This window comes from Camelus dromedarius, chromosome 11, assembly GCF_036321535.1.
Source record: "Camelus dromedarius isolate mCamDro1 chromosome 11, mCamDro1.pat, whole genome shotgun sequence".
In the NCBI taxonomy this organism is placed as follows: Eukaryota; Metazoa; Chordata; class Mammalia; order Artiodactyla; family Camelidae; genus Camelus; species Camelus dromedarius.
The window spans coordinates 41204901-41224176 of NC_087446.1; the positions used below are offsets into that span (position 1 = coordinate 41204901).

At 39.8% G+C, this 19276-nt stretch overlaps 1 protein-coding gene and 1 pseudogene across 4 annotated transcripts in view; both read left to right on the forward strand.

The window, feature by feature from the left end:
* Positions 1-19276, forward strand: part of CPM (carboxypeptidase M) — a 76825-nt gene that overhangs the window by 13266 nt on the left and 44283 nt on the right. The gene's annotated exons all lie outside the window — the stretch shown is intronic.
* LOC105101083 (alpha-synuclein-like) lies at positions 5607-9081 on the forward strand (annotated as a pseudogene).

Below are 19276 nucleotides of genomic sequence, written 5' to 3' on the forward strand. Positions count from 1 at the left end.
CAAACTGCTTTCCATGTATTGGGTATTTGATTACATTGTTTCAATCTCAACAACTCAAAGTAGGCAGTAGCCTCATTTACAGAGCAAGTCAAATGAAGCACAGAGAAGTTAATTAAATTGCTGGATGTCGCACAGCTGATAAGTGTTAGAGGGAGGATTCAAACCCAAATTCGCATCTCTCTCAAGCACATCTTTTCCTCATTAAAGAAGCAGCTTGACACAGATATGGATGGCTACATGGAGATTGAGGTTAGTGGAGAGTTTCAGAGTCATGTTTTGGGCACACTTGATCTGAAAGTATAGCTTCTACCAAGAGTCTATAGCTGTGCTGTTCAACACAGTAGTCAGTAGCCACTTGGCTATCGAGCAGTTGAAATTAAGCTGTGCTAAAAGTGAGTTTGAAGATTTAATACAAAAAAGTAAAGCAGTCCATCAATATGTTTATATTGATTCCATGGTGAAATGGTAATATTTCAGATACACAAGCTAATTAAGAAATATTTTGGATATATATATAACTGAATCATGCTGTACACCTGAAACTAACACAACATTGTAAATCAACTATACTTTAAAAAAATTTTTAAGAAATATTTTAAAATTCACCTGTTTCTTTTTACTTTTGTTAATGTGGTTGTGGTTACTAAAACATTTTAAATTACGTATATGACTTGCAGGTTGAGCTGTGCTGATCCAGACAGAAATTTGTTATTAGCAGTATTTTTTTCTGAGTACAAAGGAATGTAGAAAATTTGGAAGACACAACAAAGCACCAAGAAGAAAATTAAAATCTCACCATCCAAAGAAAAAATTAAGTAGACTTGAAAGACTGTATGTTCTGGGGGGAGGGTATATAGCTCAGTGGTACAGTGCACTGCTTGACATGCATGAGGTCCTAGGTTCAATCCCCAGCACCTCCATTTAAAAAATAAATAAACCTAATTACCCCCCCCAAACAAACAAAAAGACTATGTACTGCTTTGTGTCTTTCCTCCCTCCCATTGAGCCAGATATCTTATTTGTCCATGCAAACATGTTATTTCTAACACTTGATATTTTTATGCCTGCTTTGTGTCCTATCAATGGATATACTATTGTTTATTTAACTTACACCCCACTGACATTTAAGTTTTGTTTCTATTCTTTTCCTGTTAGAAAAAATACCATAGTGAACATCTTTATAGCTAAAGCAGCAAACATTGTCAGAGCATGGGCTTTGGAAGCAAGTGCTCAAGTTTAAATTCTAGATCCTCTACTTTGTAGCAGAGTGACCCTGGGTTGTTAGAATAATTCCTAGCACATAGTAAGTACTACAGAAGTTCTGTTGTTAGGGGGTACGTTACCTGCTATTAGGGACACATTTCTAAAAAGGAAATTACTGTGTCTTAAGAAGCTTTACATATTTGATACATGTAACCAAATTGCCTTCCAAACAGAGTATATTGATTTATAATCTCGTAAGAAACATATGCTAAGAAAAAAACAACTCTTGTAAATCTGCTAGTCATAGATCAGGCATAGACCAGTAATTTGAAAGATTACTTTAGTAATTGTCAAAGGGTACAAAGTTTCAAAAAAAAAAAAAGTTTCAAAGTTTCGATCATACAAGGTGAATATGTCCTAGAAGTCTACTGTACAGCATAGTGCCTATAGTTAACAATATTGCTTACATTACAATTTGCTAAGAGAGTAGATCTGAAGTGTTATAATAATAATGAAAGATTACTGTAGCATTAGTTTTTCATTATTGTGTTTAAAGTACAAGGGAGAATATATTTCTCAAGCATTTTCCCCAAGAATTCTCACCTTCACATAGTCATTCAACAGATACTGAATCTCTGCCAGGAGTCTTCATAACATTTCAGATGCTCAAAAATCTCCCCACAATTGGCTTAGATTCCTGCCCCAAAGAGGCATGTACTGTGTTCACATACACAGATCTCTCACTGTACTACCCTTGACTAGGTAGATTTTGCCTGGTGATTTGCACTCTTAGAAAAGAACACTGTATATAAGATTTTACCACAACATTTGGTTTTCTGTCACCCTGTTGCTCAAGCATGATCATATAGCCAGTTTGCTTAAGATTCTGTATAAAATGCTTTTTGTGATATAAATATTGACCTATGGAGAACTAAACAGCAAGAAAACCGCTAAAATCTAGGAATTTCAGCTGTAATACATGTTTGTGATTTAAAGTCACATTAGGTTAGTGTAGGCCCCCGACTGTGGGAACAAAGGAACAAGCCTTGGGCCAGAATGGTAAACAAGTTATAAAAAGCTGCAGACTCAGAGGAGGTGAGAAGGCTGGTTAGCCAATGATGGGTAAGATCCCCAGACGGGGGCAACCTAAGACAGGCACAGCCGCCTGAGTCCAGGAAGAATGTTGTGAAGCAGCCGTTTCTCATATGTTCCGCCCTGATAAGTTGTAAGGCTCGCTGGTGCCAACACGAACATGATTTACCAAAACATAAAGGGTCTTCTGACCTTGAGCCAGACGCTGCCTGTTAACCATTTCCCTTGTCATTCTTCTTTGCTATATGAGACTGTGTAACTTAATAAAGCTTCAGAGTAGCCATCAGCTCTCTCCGCATACAGTGTGTATGTGTACATGATATCGCAACACCAACAGTTAGCAAGCACTTCCCCTCTTCTTTACCTTGAAATATAAAGTCCTTTTCTGAAATGTCTTACTGTTATCAGCCTTGTTTTGTAAACATCCACAGCTTCTTAAAGACACTGCCTTTTTTTTTTCTTACAAGGAGATGATTTAGATTTCCACCATACTTGTAGTATATTTTAAAAGAAGAAATTGAGACGGAATATCCAAAAAGTAACACAGAATCTTACTTTGTTTCTTGTATCTAGTAACCATTTTTGTCCCCAAATTTCAAATGTATCTAAACACCAATATTCTAGGGGCATTTGAAACTTAATGTTGGCTGTCTTAGTATTTTTAAGTGAATTTTTCTATTGTCCTGACTCTTCACATATATACTACACTTAATCACTCTCACAATGGTATGAAATGCCATTATTACCCTTAATTTACATGTGGAGAATTGAGATTGAATTAGCTAGTAAATGATGGAGGGGTGATTGGAACCAAAGTCTGTCTTGTGCCAAATAGTGAACCCTTAAACCTCTTTGCAATAAAGAGAAGATTCTCCAAGTTACCTTTTTTCTGATCTTGTCCCTTTTCCCTCCCCCGCACACCCTGCCCTCCTCTTGCCCCTGATGCCTGAAATTCTGAAAATTGACAAGCTTTTCCTCTATCATCCAAGAAAAGGTCTGTAGTAAATGTCTTTTATATGCTGTGTGATCTACGGAATTCCTTAACCCCCACCCCCTTTCGGTATTTACAGTTTCATCCAAAGCAGTGTGAATTCCAAATTTTGGTGTAGATTTAATTTTTTCTTCCATATACCAAAACTGTTTGATTTTTGAGGCAAAAGGAGAAGGCTGAGATTCTGATTCACACCCATACAGGACACCCACCCACCAAAATGCCATCTCCTGAGAACAGTGGTTCTCATTAAGAGCAGTACCGCCCCCTAGGGGGAATTTTGGAAATTGAGAGGTTTAGGCCATATCTCAGAAGTCTTTGGAGAGGGGACCTCACTGACACATCCTCATGATTTTGTTAGCAGTGCATGGCATAGTCATGCGTAGTGAAAAATCGTCCCCTACATTGTCTCATGCCCTCTATAGATGACAGACCAGTCTACAGTGATCTGAGCCTAAAACCAAATTCCATTTTATGTAGAAACACAAAATACTTTTTCCCATAATTTTAATATGTACTGAACTTTCCAGGAATATAACTATAGGTAAATTGAGGGAAAATTCAATTTTGTTTCTCTCTGAACTTGGTTCAGAGAGATTTCACATTCATAAAATCTTGACACCAGTAATCACGCAGCTGAATCAGTCTGCGTTTGTAATAAATGCCTTCACCATCAATCTCAAGAAATGACACAAGCATCTGACTTTATCACTGTGTCTTTCAGTAGACAGTGCCCAAGATTTACGTACTGATGCTATATTTTAAGTTGCTTTCCTTTTATTTCTCCTTTATATAAAGTTCAAACCTTATGTCAGTCTTTTTGAACTTATGTGTGTAAATATGTTACTTTCTATGAATTTTATGCCTGTATGGTAAAGGATGAGTTGCAAAATACTGGACATGAAAAAACAGGCATCCACAGAGAGGGTTAGGAGCTATTCATCTAAAATCACAGATGTAGAGAGCTGATAAAGACTCAGTTCAAATTGATGTAGCCAGAATCCAAAAGGTGTTTGGTTTCTGTTCTTGATCAATAAACATGTGTGTCTGGAGGCAACACCATGGTGACAGCAGGATCCAGACTGAAAGATAACAGTCATTAGCTCTGTTTCTTTTAGTTTGTACATTTAGAACACCTCTTTCTCTAAGAGTACAAAATAAGAAAGTAAGATAAGAAGAATCTTAAAGTGAAAAAATTTCCAAGATTATGTCAAATACCTACATGCATTTGGATTAGGGGGAAGGAGATTAAATCAGAGCTTCCTATCTAGTGACTTAAAACAATTGGTGTTCTTCTGAACTTCATAGCAATTCAATGTTATAGAGGACAGTGGTTTGCTGAGGGGTTAAGAAATCCTAACTTGAGTTTGTATTCAAATAAAACAGACATAAGTTGCCCATGAAAGATGTTTTCTCATCTGTTTTGCAAGGATTGCTGCATGTCAGATGTTTTGAAAGTGCAGACTTTCTGGTCTATGACCCTCCAAGTACATAGTGTCGCCAAGCCCAACTAGAGGTTTAGTCTCCAGGGCATCACAGAAATGCCGCCAACTTCAAACAAGTTGCCTTCAAACTGGCTCCCACGACTTATCCGGAACTTCCCCAGAGCTGAAGATAACAGCCTCAATGGTGGGGTGTAAAGGCATTAATGACAGGGGAAACCCTTCAAACACATAAGCACTGTCAGAGAGTTGAGGAGAAGAAAAGAAACCTTCTATTTGTATAAATAGAGAGCTCTCCGTTAGCTGCTTACTCAGTTTTTGACATTTCTCTGATAGGAATCTCTGAGGAAACTAGAACCATTCTTAAGGAGTACAACTGAAGTCAACTGACAATTGGCCAAATACAGAACTCAGCCTCCTTTCCAACAAAGTGCATGGGTGTATTAAGAACACAGGTGAAGTTTAGCACAAGGTTACAGTTTTAGAGCAGGAATGGACGTCAGAGACTACTTGATCATATAGTCAGTTAATTGAAGCTTAGTTCAAAATGTCACCTCCTCCTGGAAGCCTTTTTCCTGCTTGCCTGGACAGAGTTAGTCTCCTTGTGCTCATCTTCCTGAGCATCTTCCGGGAGCTCTGTCTATGTTGCACCAAGAGGGCAGGGAACAGGCTTTGTTCATCTTTGTATCCTAAGCCCTAATCTGTGCTGATTAAGTGTGACAGGCACTTGGAGGGCACAGCCAAAGAGTTTTCCATGTGTAGTAAAGGAAACATTAATGTAAATTCACTTTTATACAATATAGTATTATTATTATATAAGTATATAGGATGGATATTTTTATATACTTTAATATGCATTTATATAGTTATACCTACTATATGTAACTTTATATATGCAACTTTATATAGTTACATATATTGTGTATAGTAACTACTTGAGTCTCTCAGGAAAATGAAGTCATTTTCTCTCAGTGTAACCTTTTTTGGCTTAAACTATTTTATGGTAAGTAATATGATACTGGGAGAGGTAGAATTGGAGGACCTCATTACAACACAGCTCACAGAAGTCACTGGAGTTATAGGAGGCAGCGGCAGGGAAGGTAGTGTCCTTTGCAGTAAAGGGCACAACTCAATTATTCACTGACAAACCTAAAGGGGTTCTGTCCCCCCTCCCCCCAGCCCTCCAAACACTAACCAAACCTGTATTAAGAGAAGGGAGTGTAAACAGAGGAGATACACACACACCCAGACCCTCTCCATTAAGAATTTTAAGTAAATATCCCTGGTTTTATTTGAACAGTGCAAAAATAATTCGGGTGTCTATTTGGAGAATGTAAAAAAGAGAAACGGATCATGGATGAAGCCTTTCCACCACCTCCCCCCCCCCCAAAAAAAAGGAAGCATTAAGCAGATAATTGCAATCCCTCCATTTTAGGGTCTTTTTTCCCCTGCATGCTCAGGAATGCTTTACAGATTTAAGATGCAGAGGTTTTGGAAATACACAGGCAGACTGTTGAAGATATCTTAACTTTGACTTTTAGTCCCTGTTCAATATTGATTTCTTTGCCCGTTGTTAGTAACTCAGTCAAGCCCATCCATTAAAATTCTTTTAAAGGGGGCTATTCACTCCTGTGAAAGTGCAGGCAACTGGAGACATGTGGGGAGCAGATTATTTTAACATGAAGAAATTCCACGGGCATTTTCCCATTATTTTAAAATTAGATTTATTTATACCTTAGTAATACAACCAAATGCACATGGAGTTAAATTTCAGATGAAGGTTGCTCAGCTGAGGATCACGTTTCATTTTCTTCTGTTCCTCTTAGAGACTGAGATCTTACCGTACTAGAGATAAGCCTAGTGGGTTTATCATTTGTTACTGGTAGGTTCCTTTCTATTTCTGAAAAAACAAAGAAAGATAAATTGGGAAGTACCACATTCTAGCCTTAACATTTAGTTGGGCTTGGTGACCTGAGTTTTAAGAACAAATTTTTTTTTAATTTTGAAAAATTATTTTTATGGTAAAATACACATCACACAATTTACCACATTTACCACTTTTAAGCATACAGTTCAGTGTTATTAAGTACATTCTCATAACTGTGCCACCATCAATACCATCTATCTCCAAAACTCTTTTTATCTTGCAAAATTGAAACTCTATACTTACTAAATACTTCTAACTGTCCATTTCCCCTCCCTAGTTAGGTAATTTTTTAACAGCTGTATTGAAAGATAATTCACATACCATACAGTTCTTCCATTTAACATGTACAGTTCGGGGTCTTGAGGATGGTCAGAGTTGTGCACCCATCACCACAGTCCATCTGAGAACAGATTCATCACCCCGCAAAGAAACCCCATGCCATTCACAGTCACTCCCATTTCCTCCCCAAACCTCCCCAGCCCTAGGCAGTCACTAATCCACTTTCTGTCTCTATATATTTGCCTCTTCTGGACATTTCATATAAATGGAGGCATACAGTACATGGTATTTCATGACAGGCTTCTTTCACTTAGCGTGATGTTTTCAGGCTTCGTCAGTGTTGTAGCCTGACCAGTACTACTTTCCCCTTTTTGGCCAAATGATATTCTATTGTGTGAATATGCCACATTTTATTTTTACCCATGCATCAATTGACATTTGAGTTGTTTTCCACTTTTGGGCTAGAATGAATAATGCTGTGAACTTTTGTGTTAAGTTTTTGTGTCAACCTATTTTTAGTTCTCTGGGGTATATACCCAAGGATAGAATTACTGGGTCACACAGTAACTCTGTGTTTAATATTCCAAGGAATCAAAATTTTCCAAAGTGGTTGCACTATTTTACACTCCCACTAGCAATGAATGAGGAAGAACATGTACTTCTAAATGTACAAAACATGTCTTCATACTCACACACCAGTTCGAAGTGTAGAGGTGGCCAGAGCGTGCAGAGGCCTTGCGGTGGAAGGGGTCCTGCTGTATTCCCAGAACAGAAACAAGGCTAGTGGAGCTGCCGCATAGCGAGCAGGCGGAGTGGTACTGGGTGAAGCTGGGAAGGTGTGCAGGGGACAGTTCATAGAGTGCCTTGTACACTGATTCAAATATGGAGAATCTGAATTCTGTTCTGAGAATAATGGGAAACCAATGAAGGGTTTTGATCAGACTGATGTGATCTGATGTAGGTTTGAAAAATTATAACTTTGGTTTGCTGAATGGAGAAGTAATTAGAAAGGGGCGAGTATAGAAGCTGGAAGGAAGATCCATTTGTAATAACCAGGCACCTGTAGATGATGGCGATTTGGATTAAGATGCTGTGTTAGAAATGGAGAGAAGTGGAGGGATTAGAGATTTGTTTCGGAGATAAAACCAACAATACTTGCTCATGGATTGGAAGGGAGGTGAGCAGAGATCAGGGAAAAATAAAAAGCCCAGGATGACTTCAGGGTTTCAGCTTGGGCAGCTGAGGGTATGAGGTATTATTTGCTAAGATGGAAAACAACTGGAAGAGGACAGGTTTGGGTTGGAATTAAGAGCTCTAGGAGAAGGAGGAGCAAGAGGAGGAGAAGGACCACGACAAGGAGGGGACACGGGAGAGAGGGCGAGCGACCGAGTGCAGAGATGTGGGGTGAGGGTGGTGTAAAGGAATTCATTAGCCATGGATGTGTTCATGGAAGGACTTTCAAAGGCCAAAGGAGTCGTGACTGCTGCTGAAAAAACCAAACAGGGTGTGGCAGAAGCAGCAGGAAAGACAAAAGAGGGTGTTCTCTATGTAGGCTCCAAAACCAGGGAAGGTGTGGTTCACAGTGTGACAACAGTGGTTGAGGAGACCAAAGAGCAAGTGACCAGTGTTGGAGAGGCAGTGGTGACAGGGGTGACAGCAGTAGCACAGAAGACAGTGGAAGGAGCAGGGAGCATTGTAGCCGCCACTGGCTTTGGCAAAAAGGATCAGTTGAGCAGGAGTGAAGGAGGAGCCCCCCAGGAAGGATTCTGGAAGACTTGCCCGTGGAGCCTGACAGTGAGGCTTATGAAATGCCTTCTGAGGAAGGGTATCAGGACTACAAACCCGAAGCCTAAGAACTATCTTTGCACCCAGTTTCCTGAGATCTGCTGACATCCTGCACAAGTGCTCAGTTCCAACGTGCCCAGTCATGACGTTTTCTCAAAGTTTTCAGTGTATTTTGAAGTCTTCCATCAGCAGTGACTTGAGTATCTGTACCTACCCCAACTCGGCATTTCCGTGCTTTCCTCTCACTGAATATATGGTAGCAGGATTGCTGTGTGCTGTGGATATTGTGGCTTCAAATCTAAAATGTTAAAGCAAATTAAAAACACCTAAGTGACTACCACTTATTTCTAAATCTTCACTATTTTTTTTGTTGCTGCTGTTGAAAAGTCGTCAGTGATTTACTATCATATTACATAAGATTTTACGGTGTCTTTTAATGATTCTAAGAATAATGATGTATTCTGCAATTTGTTAATATATACAATACTTAAACATGTGAGCGTGAAAGTATGCACCTATAAATATTAACTATAAAATTTTTTTTAAAAAGCTCTAATTTAGACGATTTTTTTTGTAAGTTTGAAATCCTTAGGAGACATCCAGTGGGAATGGCCAGTAGACAGCTAGGTGTATAGGTGGAGTTTGGGGGAACATTTTGGCTGTAGAAAAAAACTTGAGAGTCATCTGTATGGATGGTATTGAAATCCATGGGTCTAATAAAATAATCTAACAAGAGAAGGAAAATAAAAGAAGGTCAGAATAGAGCAATAGGATATTAGAACATTTAGAGTCTGATGGAGGTAGAAGCCAGCAAAGGAGATGGGGGAAAAAAAAATCAGCCATGAGGTAGGAGGAGGATGAAGAGCAGTGTCACAGACATCAAGGAAGGGCAGCAGATCAAGAAGGAGGCTGCTTTGGGGTCCCATGACCCGTCATTCATGAATCGCTGGAAAGACTCATGACTCAACAAAGTTATACTTGTAGCTAAGATTTACTAAGCAAAGGACATAGTGCAGGCACAGCAGAATAATGACATGTAGGCAAAGATGAGAAGAGCATAGGCACTCTGTTCTTCCGTGAGGATCCTACAGATGCATGTTTTCCTCCAGTTGTGAACTGTACCTCTACACGTGGAAGCCCACTCAAGTACTGGAAGTCCAGAGCTCTTCAAGGGAGCTGGTCACATGACTGTCGTGGCCAGCCAGGGTGCAGACCCACAACACACCAGGTGCCTGTTGTGAATCTCTTTGTTTACTTTAAACAATGCTTTTGGCTTGGTACATACTGACCCACTGTATTGTGGATACATAATAGCCTCCTTAATTCGTGAACTTGGAAGGAGCTTAGTGTTCATTTTGCTGAAGGTTCATCACGATGAGTGCAGATGTTCCCAGAGATAAGCAGGGAAGGGAGTAAAACTCCTCTTTCCTCTCGGAAGTTAACCATGTCAGATGCAGCTGTAAGTGAAGAGAGAGCTGTAAAGTCAAGTGTCCCAAAGTAGAGTCAGTTAAATCCTATTTTCCTCTAGACAAATTCATTCAATGTATTTAGCAAACATGTATTACATGCCTAAAATAGTTAGTGGCGTGTGCTAGCATAAAAATACAAAGGAAAAGAAGTTAGACATGGTCCATTCTCTGATGGGGTTGATGATCTAATGAGTGAGTGGGAGGGAAGAAACATCCAACAAATGCAGATGGGATTCGCCCTGGGGGAGGAGGATATGGTGGGGCACCTGAAGGATGGAATCAGCCAGGTGAAAGGGGGAAGGCAAGGCAATAAATAGCATGTTCAAAGGCCTGGTGGTGAAGGAGCAGATGGACACTTAGGAGCACAAGAGGTTGAGTGTGGCTGGAGAGGAGAGCATGGAGGGGGAGAGGAGACAAGGTGGACAGGTCATAGAAGACCTTGCACACGTTGTGCTGGACCTCTTGCTTCATCCAAAGGGAGTCATAATCTTCCTACAGATTCTTGCCTGATGGGAAAGTGACAAATTTGTTTTCTTGATTGGAAAATTCCTGATAATTTTGCAGTTGATTTTGCATTACAATAAAGACTCCCTTTAAGAAATAGGTGGGTCAGCCATTTCTGGAACAAGAAAATAGAAAATACAAACACACCAGGATGAGTAAACCAGAGCACTCACAAAATGTAGTATTAAATACGTAAAAATAACAGTTCCTAAAAACAATCAGTGAGAAGGGCTCTGATTTAAATACCATAATTGGATCAGATTGTTCACTTAAACACTGAAGATCGTTTATTTTTACCCCACAGCTTACTAGAAACATTTCAATGGTACTTTGCACTTAGTGTCTTTTCTTGTTGCCCTCACAGAGCACAGATAACACAAAAAGAAATGATTTTTTTAATCAGCCATTTTGGAGACAAATTCTGGTTATGCCAGACTTACACAGAAATTGATAAATATTAATTAAATCTGGAATTCATAGAGAAATGTCAGAGCACCTAGGAACAATACTTAGTTTTTTTCCAACTGTATTGAGACATAACTGGCAATAACATTGTGTACGTTTAAAGTGCATGACATGAGTTGATACACCCGCATTGTAAAATGATTACCACGTAAGGTTAGTTAACACAGCCTTCTCACATAATTAGTATTTTGTTGTGGTGGTGGTAGTAAGAATATTTACTCTTTCAGCAACTTTGTACAATAGAGTATTGTTAATACTATATAATATAGTCATCACACTATATGTTGTAGTCATCACACTGTGTATTAATCCTCAGATCTTCTAACTGAAAGTTTGTACCCCTTGATCAACATCTCCCTATTTCCTCCAATCTCCAGCCCCTGGTGACTGCCAATCCACTCTGTTTTCTATGAGTTGAGTTCTTTTATATTCCACATATCAGTGAGATCATAGCCCTATCTTAGTTCAGCTAGCATAATGTCCTCATTTCATCCATGCTGTCACAAATGGCAGAATTTCCTTCTTTTTTAGAGCTGAATAATATTCCATTATATGTACATGTCACATTTTCTTTATCCATTCATCCATCTGTGAACACTTAGGTTGTTTCTCTATTTTGGCTGTTGTAAATAATGCTGCAGTGAACATGGGGGTGGAAATCTCTCTTGGAGATACTGATTTCATTTCCTTTAGGTATATACCCAGCAGTGGGATTGCAGGATCATACGGTAGTTATAGCCAAGACATGGAAACAGCCTAAATGTCCATCAACAGATTACTGGATAAAGAAGATGTGGTATATTTATACAATGGAATACTATTCAGCCATGAAAACTGACAACATAACGCCATTTGCAGCAACATGGATGTTCCCGGAGAATGTCACTCAAAGTGAAGTAAGCCAGAAGGAGAAAGAAAAATACCATATGAGATCACTCATATGCAGAATCTAGTTTTAATTTTTTTTGAGGACCCTCCATACTGTTTTTAATAGTGGCTGTTCCAATTAACATCCCTGCCGACAGTGCACAAGATAGGAACAGATACTTTCTATTTTTAAATAATATTGGAATATTGTTGTTACGAATACAGTTGACCCTTGAACAACAACAGTGGATTTTTTCTGTAGTAAACACTACAGTGCTAAATGATTGGCAGTTGGCTGAATCCTCTGATGTGGAACCACATATATGGAGGAACTGCAGGAGGAAGGGGATCAAGTAAATTTGATTTCAGGGGTTAACACCCCTGACCGCCCCCCCCCCCCCAATTGTTTAAGGGCCAACTGTACAAGCATTTGAATTTTTCAGGTAGTTTGTAGCAGCACTGAGAGGGGGCTTCATCTTGGTCTCATTTTCTAGGTAAGTTATATTGAATGGGAGCAGCAAGTGTGGGAAAATGAAAGAAGTGTAGCTGCTGTTTACCAAGTGCCGGTTATGTGCCTGGCATCCTGCTTTATGGCCCTTGACACATTTTCCTCATTTAAGCTATAGAAAAACTCTGATAGGTCATTTACTTTCCCATTTTAGAGCTGAGAACAAATAGATTTCCTAGCTGAAGAAACTGATGATCCAAAATTATATCTTGGTAACTGAAAGACTGGGGTTACCAACCCAAATGCATCTTCCAGGAATTCATTTTTGTATTCATTCAACAGCTGTTTCTTAACACTCCTGTTAGCTACCAGAACCTAGGCAGGAGGATACGAAGAACAAGACCTGGACCTTTCCTTTAGGAACAAGGGCTGGGGCTTTACACCCAGTCACCTTAACGGGAAAAGCACTGTAATATGGCTGTGAATGTTCAAAGGCCTGGCCTCCAGGGTTCTTGGGAAAGTCGAGAAAGTCTTATCAGGGAAGCTGATGATTGAACAAAGCTTTGACTGTTGGCAGGCAGGCAGGTGAGGGGTAGGAATTCCCAGTAACGTGAGTGGGGAAACAGACGGGAGCATAAGGGGCAAAGGGTGAGGTTGCTGCCGGCAGCAGCTGGGGCACTGAGTGCTGAGGAGCTGGGACTGCCTTGTACACCGCCAAGAATAAAGAGTTGATGGTGATTTCGAATGTTTCTTAGCATCTAGGGTATCTTAGTGTGTGCTTCCTGGAAAATAAAAAAGTTTCAGAAGGATTTTGTCATGATAGTTTTTGGTTTTTGGGGACAGGAACAGATTGTTCAAAGGACAGTGACAAATAGGGAAAATATTTTGACTCACGTAACTCTTCACTAAAGTTGCACTATTTGTAGCCCCCAGGGAACTATGATTCCATAGGACATTCTGTCCTCTGTCCTTGGGAAAGCATGTTTCAAAAGGAATAAAAAGGGGTGTTTGAGCATTAGTAATAAAGTTGTACACTTTATTGAATGCTGACTATATACTGGGCATTATTTTAAAGCCTGACAGCAATCTGGGAATTCAGTGGTATTATCTCTGTTTTACAGATGGGGAACTGAGGCTTGGGGAAAAGGTGACTTGCCCAAGGCATCTTAGCTGTTAAGGGGCACAGCTGGGAACTCAAACCCAGGAGTCAAAGTTATGGTTCTTCCACTTTCCAAATGGTCTTGAAAACCTAGAAGCTTCTGTCACAGTGACTTGGGAGATCTCAGTGGGTAAGGAGACAGACAACAGCTTGGGTTCCCTTCCTGATACCAGAGGAGCTCCACTTTGATTTCTTACCATTGGATTTTCACATACAATTTTGTTGGAATAAAAGTTCCATGTCCCTGGGGTGGGAATTGATTATGGAACCGTTGCAAGTATAGACTGAGGAAGTGCCAGAAGCAAGGCAGTTTGCCAGACAATCTGGTGGGTGCCAAGGGGTATCAGTTCCTCCCCTTCAGAATGTTGTGTTCTCATGGGACATATGTATGTGATGGTTTACAAAGGCTGATCAAAGCAACATTGTATCTGTTAGGAAATATTGACTATATTCTGTATATCAAGCCAATAAATTGATCAAATGCTAGGAGCTTGTGTGTATAAGAATGTCTTGGTTGATGGACCTATGTGTTGGGTCAGGCAAAAGATTTCACTCTAGAGCCTTCACACACTCACATCCTTGCACTACTCTGGGCAGACATAGTCTCTCTAAATACCTCAAAATGCTTAACCACTTCTACTGATTTGCCTGGGCCCAGGAGTACATCCGGGGATTTAGACTTACGCGGATTCCATTGATAGACTAGGTGAAAGAGGGCAGAATCTGGCCATCAGGAGCTCTGGATTTTTCCTGTGTGCACAGACTGAGGCACCTTAGATGCTATGGCTGTAGGACCCCTGGGGGGAGACTGTGCATAAGACGTCAAGTCCCCAAGGCAGGACAGAGTCCACTCAGCATCGGGAGGAGAAGATGCTGGTGTGGCATAGGGATGCTTAAAATGCCCCAGCCAGCCTCAGCTCCTCTCATGCATCCTAGGAACCAGATGGTTGGGTCAGACAAGTAATTGTGTCATTCCTCACCACTGGGGTCCCACTTGCTAGAGGGGGAAAGCTGTTCCCTGTGTGCTAGAGATGGAGATAGGAGGGAATTAAGAAAGGAAAACAAAAATAACCTTTTCTGTTGGGTAAATTAACAGAATCTCTGGCTGCCAAACAAGGAGGCTTGCTCCGTGAGCAGTTCAAACAGTATTTCCTCTAAGGGACATATATAAGCTGGTGTTAAAGGTACATGTGGTCTAGTGAGAAACTGTTCCCAATTTTGAAACTCCAGGGAAATAGAGTAAGCTAATGGAGTAGAGTATGCCCAGTATGAGACACCACATCTCCAAGCATTTGAGCTCCAAAACGTCTTAGCCTCATAGGAATCATAGTGTGATCTTAGAGGTCATCAGTAACCAATGAGAAGTTTAACACTGTCCTCTCCTGCACTCACTCCTTTTATAGCTGCCTTTAAAGCAAGTTCTCACTTGGCAGTCATTTTTTAAAAACAGGCTTTTAAATTAGGTAGTAGGGTGACATTTGAGTGTTCTATCAAAGTAATCTTAATTTTTTAAATCTTGGTAAGAAAAGGATGTCAGTATCAGATATTGAAAGTGGGGAGCTATCAGAATAGGGGGAAATTCCATATTTATATCCACACTATAAATACACAGATATTTGTAAATAAGAAGACAGGTTAATAGTGGTTAAGAACACAGACCCTGTAGAATACAGGTCTCCTGGGTTCAAATCCTGGTTATGCTCTTCAGTAATTGTGACCTTGAACAAGTCTTTCTTACCCTCTGTGCCTATTTATTCTTTTGTAAAATGGAAATAATACCATCTACCTCATGGGTTGTTGAGAGGGCTAATAAGTTAATAGATATTAAGTGCTCAGAATGTGATTGGCACATAATAGATACTATAGAAGTAGATGCTGCCATTGCCGTTGTATTAACTGGCAACTTGGAATCATGGCACTGACACATGTTTAAAACACTTGAAGCTACCGCTACCATGTACTGAGGGCATCTTTGGTGTCAAGCACAAGAGAAGGAGGTGTTTGTGCCTTAATCTCATTGAATCTTCACAACAGCCTAGAAGGTAAATGTCAGTTGACAGCTTTAGAGACTGAACTTGCCAGCGGTTAAGTGACTTGCCCAGGGCCACAAAACAAGTGGCTGGCACATTCAGACCAGAGCTTCCAGTTTGTAGAGCTTGGCTCTGGGCACACCTGCAGGTTTAGGCTGACCTCATTCCTGCCAGCACACCTTGTGACCTGGGCCATACAAGTTATAGCCTCTGGACTGGACCCTCCATTTTACAGAAGGGGAATATGAGACCATTGGGTTAAGTGAATTGCCAAAGATCACCCTCTAATTAGACTGTGAATTTTAGGTTGGGAAAGCAGATCTAATACTAAGTCCATGTCTCTACGTAGGGTCCAATTGCTTGCGGTATGTTTGACAAAAAAAGACTCAGGGTAAGTTGTCAGATACCAGGTGACTGATTCTGTTGGAATCGAGCATATGCAGGCTCAGATGCTGGATGACAGATCATTCTTGCTTTGATTGGCTTGTATTTATGTATTTGAGTGAACATAGAAAAACGAGGAGTTTTCCTTTTTCCACTTTTGCATTTGCTTTGGAAAAATCTCGTATCTCTTTAAGAGGTTTAAAATCATGTTTAATAATAATGTAGTAATCTTAGAAAAGACCCATCCAGATTTCTCCTTATCACCCTTTATCACTGGCCTTCAGCAGATGAGAGCTTTCTATCCTATGGAGAAACACATTTGCACAAAGTGTTTATGAGGGTGTAGATTGACGGCATTTATTTATAATAGCAAAACTCAAAAATGATAGTCATCTAACTAATGCTGTTGAATTGTATACTTAAAATGGTTAAAATGACAAATTTTATGTTGTATGTTTTATCACAATCTTTAAAAATGAATAATGTAATATACCAAAACCATTGAATTATACACTTTAAGTGGGTGAATTGTGTAGTATGTGAGTTATAGCTCAATAAAGCTGTTCAGGATGAACCATACATGTATCAACAGGGAATTGATTCAGTTGTGCAATACCCAGTCAATGGAACATTGTACAACCTTTGTAAAAGAATGAGGTAGATTTTTGTTTTGACATAGGAAGATTCCAGAATATACGTGAAGGAAAAAATTCATATCCAGACTTCTTTCTATGCGTTTATATAGGGAACACATGCACAGAATTGCTTTCTAAGTATTGTTGTGCCACTTGCCTTTTTCCACTTGTGTGTGTTGGGGGTTGGTACCTGTGGGCATACTTCATTTTTTTTTTTTTAGATTTTTTTTTTAATCAATGCTATTTTTCTTTGTCTCTTTTTAAATTTTTGGGGGGAGGAATGATTCGGTTTATTTATTTATGTATTTAATGGAGGTCCTGGGGATTGAACCCTGGACCTTCTGCATGTGCTCTACCCTGATCTATACCCTCCCCCTATACCTCATTGTTTTAAACTGCTCCATACTAGTCCTGGTTTGATTGTACTATAGTTGATTTAATCATTTCTATATTAGTGAGTGTTTCGGTCTCTATAACTTTCAGTTATTTCAAACAGTGCTGTGTGGTACCCTTGAACGCACACATGGGCTCAGTAATGTCCCAAGGTAGGCATTGCTAAGTCAAAAGTTACATGTATTCTTGTACTTGGTAGATACTCACAAATTGCCCTTCAAGAAGATGTAATATTATACTTCCAGCACCACACATATATGTACATCTCCCCACATCCTAACCAATACTTTAAGTTTCTTCCAATCCAATGGATAAGATATGTCTCCATTCAAAATTGCCTTTTCATGATTGAAAATTAGAATGAGCATGTTTTCACATTTACTTCACATTAAATAAACATCGAGGTTCTGCTCTAGATACTGGACAACAGTGAGCAAACACGAATTGCTGCCCCCGTGGAATTTATGTTCGACGTTTACTGGCCATTTTTATTTCCTCATGCCTTTAGCCTGTTTCTACTTATGTGTAGGCCTTCTTAGATATTCTGGATAGTCTTTTTTATATAGGTAGCAAATATTTTCACCCATTTCTGTGGCTTGTCTTTAAACATTGTTTTCAACATCTTTTACCTTACAGAAGTTTTAAATTTTTATGAGGCCATTCATCAATCTTTTCCTTGATGCTTTTATGTTTTATGTCTCATTTTAAAAAGCCTTCTTTACCCCCAAGGTCATAAACATATTGTATACTTTTTCAGTATTTTTATAGTTTCATTTTTTACATTTAGCACCTGAATCCATCTGGAATCTATTTTGCTGAGCGGGGTGGTATGTGGATGGATTTCACATCCTACAGTATATATTTTGGGGGTGTTCAAATTTTTATTTAAGTATGTATGATTTTTGTCAGCAGAAAGAGTCATGAGGATTTTGAAAGGATACTTAGGGAGTGAGTGTCCAGAGGAGAAAAAGTGAAGTGATGGGAAAAGAAGGCTGTGGACTGTGGAGTAAATTTGAGTCATCGTGGATCTAGATGGGGACAGGGACAAAAAGAGAATCCCTGGTTGACCCTGTGTCCTGGGAGCTACAGCAACTCAGGAAATACATGAAACATCTCAAATAAACAAAATGTCAGCTTCAGGATACAAGAACAAGAAAAAAGCCAGAGTGAATCAGAGGTTAGATTCTTCGGTATTTCTAGTAGTAATATAATAGAATTTGGTAATTCATCATTTGGGACAAAAATGAGTTTGGGATAATACCCTATTTAAAGATAATCCAACCCTGAATTAGTGATTGAGTTTGTTCCCATTAGTTCTGGCTACCTGGGGTTAGTGAAAGTGGCATGTTGATTAGCACTTTTTTAGATTCAAGAAAGAGAATGTTGTGTAGCAGAAATAAGGGTAACAAAGGAATGAACCATTGGTAGGTAATTCTTTCAAGGGGGCAGAGTGGGAACTAGTCTGAGCTCACCCACTCAGAACCACCCTGGTACCCTTCTTCCCTTGCCAGTGGACCCATATGAGCCTTTAGTGTCTCTGCTACACTGATGAGTTTAAAAATACCAATCCAGGGCAGGGGAGGGTATAGCTCAGTGGTAGAGTGTGTGCTTAGCATGCATGAGGTCGTGGGCTCAATTCTCCAGTACCTCCATTAAAAAAGAAACAAAAACCAATACGTCTATCAAATGCGTGTGTTTGTTTGCTATGTACCAGGCCCTGTTGTAGTGCATTTCGAATGCTAGATTGTTTACTCCTCATAACAACCCCAGAAGGTACAGACAGAAGCCTTATTTTACACATGAGGAAACTGAGGCTCCAGCGTTAAACAGGGGCTCAGCCTCACACAAGAAGCAGCGGAATCACAAGCTGGAGTTAGGTGTCAGGTTCCAGGTAGGCATAACCACTATGCTGATGCTGCCTCCACACTGGCTGTTTCAGCAGACGCCATGGTCAGGAAAGAGTTGCTATTATCTGAGCGCCCATGAGGCAGAACTGAAAAACCAGTGTCAGGAAAAGATACTTGTAATGCCTCTGTGTTTATCAGATCACCCTGGAAGGAGCCTCTTTAAAGTAAAAAATCAGCTGGCCCATCTGCACTGCAGAGCAACCCTCTGACTTCAGTTGCAACGTGAGTTCGTAGTTCCTGCAAAGTTTAGCCTGATGGTAAAACTGAGAAGCTTTTAGATACCAACGTACCTTTAG